Source organism: Marmota monax, unplaced genomic scaffold (assembly GCF_021218885.2).
Source record: "Marmota monax isolate L192 unplaced genomic scaffold, Marmota_monax_Labrador192_F-V1.1 WCK01_AAM20220418_F8-fsc00013, whole genome shotgun sequence".
Lineage (NCBI taxonomy): Eukaryota > Metazoa > Chordata > Mammalia > Rodentia > Sciuridae > Marmota > Marmota monax.
In genome coordinates, this window is record NW_026692202.1 from 6334720 (window position 1) to 6337065 (window position 2346).

Here is a 2346-nt window from a genome sequence, read left to right on the forward strand (position 1 = left end):
TATTTACATGAGAATAAAGTTAAAGATTCCTCCCAGCACTAAAAGAAGTGCTTCTCTCTGAATATACTTTACATGCTGGCTGGCTGAGGAATACATGACTACTAGGCTTTTAATTTTTGCCTTAGCTGCCAGGAAGTTCAGAGCCAAGTTCAGTGCTCAGTTTAGTGATTAGTGCCTCAGCTCCCTGATATATTAATTTTTTTTTTCTGGGACAGAGGGTGTAAAAGGTGGTATTATAGTATCCTGTTCATATTGTGAACCACTTTAAATCATTTGGGGAAAATAGTGACATATAAAACACATAAAATGCTGGCCAGTTTGACAAAACTAAATATTTTTTTCAGTCTAGATATAAACATATCTTATGCTTCTTTTATCAAAAATGGTTGGATTAGGAAGGATTTTCACTGTTGCTTAAATGAGCCTTCTGCAAAAGTTTTGTATGTCACTATCCAGCCAAATAAATGATCGAATCATGTAAAAAATCATCACTTTAAAATACAACCTACTGATAGGGAAACACTTCACTTATGTTTAATTGTAAGGGTTAGACTTGAAGAACCAATGTAAAAGTATGGAGTATGCATGCTAAGAGTCCCTCTTGCATCATAGATGGCATGAGAAACTTAAGTGCACTTCATTACATTCTTAGGATAAAGGAAGAAACCAGATCAGTTCACAAATGTGCTCACTGTTACTTTTCTTCAATAACTAGTGTCGGCTGCCTTTATTTTTTATCAGCGGGATAGGATATCTTCTGCCCCTTCTCATTTAACAAAGCCATACAACCTTGGACCTGAGCTGCTTCACTATTCATGGATCCCATCAACTTGTCCTCGTTTTGCACTCTTCTCCATATGGCCAAGGACTCAGTACTTCTCTCATTGTGAACTCTTTCTGCTGACTTTTCTTGCATCTGAGTAAGTTGCTTTGTCACAGCCTTTTGCGAATCAACATTTTTATTGGGTAGAGAATACACACGTGCCCTCTGGCCTTCAGTGGAAAACTCCAGTGGTCCTAAGGGTATTCCACCAGGGTTCAGGATTTTCTTGAGCTTTTGATAGTCTGGCTTTTCATTGTAAGCTAAACTATAAACACATGCTAAAAATTCAGCTATTTTACAGCAACTGCTTCCAGATGGAGCCCACTTCAGCACTGACCCAGGCAGCTATTCCAACAGATTTGTTTTAGCAGTCTGGACAGCCACAGGGTCCTTCAGGTTCTGTTCCCAGGGAAGTTTCCCACATGACCACCGCAGCATGCAGTTGCCAAGGATTTCCACGTCAATTCTTCTGAACAGGGCTACTCCCTTGTGGACATCCAAGCTGGTAAACTCTATTGTCCCATTATGACCTTTTCTAGGATTTTCCTGATACTGTTTGTAGTTCCCATTGGGACAGTATCTGTAGGAAAGTCCATAATCTGTAAGATAAACCTGATCTGGATTTTTATAACCCAAAAGTAGATTAGCTGCTTTTATATCACCATGAATATATTAATTTTCATGTATATATTCCAGTACATCTAGCATTCTGATACCCAGGTGCAGGACAGTTGACTTTTTAAAAGAACCATTCTGGTCTGAGATCTTCTGTAAATCTATTCCTAGTCTTTCCATTACCATAAATCTGTAACTTCTCCCCTGGAATTCAGTCAGACCAGTTCCATAAAACAAAGGAATTCCTAAATAATCAAGTTGTTTGAATTCTATCCAATTTTTGATACAGTCTTTTTTTTTTTTTTTTGCAGCTCTCTGATAAAATTTAAGTTCCGAAAATAACACACCATTTTCTTGATATTCCACTTTTATAACATGTTTTGCATCTCTGTCTGGTTTGTTTGTGGGGAAAGCTAAATATATCAATCCAGATCCTCCAGAGCCAATGATCTTGCCCAGCACCCATGGTTTTCCTTCCACATCATCCAGAACTTTGCCTTCTGGAAGTGGAACAGGAAGTTTGTTTTTACCATTTCTTCTGGGTGGCATCACTATAAGCAGCTCACCACACAGCCCAAGCCTCTGGAACCCTTATACATGAGTTTTTGAGGAACGACTTCCCTCTAAACTATAACAACAGTTGAATATGTGCTATTCAAAAAATATATAATAAAATATATAATAAAAATATATAATAAAATATATAATAAAATATATATGAAAAAATATATAATAAAATAATACATACTTTTTATGCTTCCCAAATCTGAAATTTTCTGTATTTTTAAATATATTTGGCCCTAGGAGCTTTGTAAATGAAATCATTATCCTTTTATATATTCTACCAATGCAATATTAAATATATACCAAGAAAAACTAGAACAGAAAAAGTGATTGACCATATACTA

The 2346-nt window shown here is 36.2% G+C and overlaps 1 pseudogene; it reads right to left on the reverse strand.

The window, feature by feature from the left end:
• Positions 1-695: 695 nt before the first annotated feature.
• On the reverse strand, positions 696-1987 carry LOC124084895 (serine/threonine-protein kinase VRK2-like; annotated as a pseudogene).
• Positions 1988-2346: the final 359 nt, after the last annotated feature.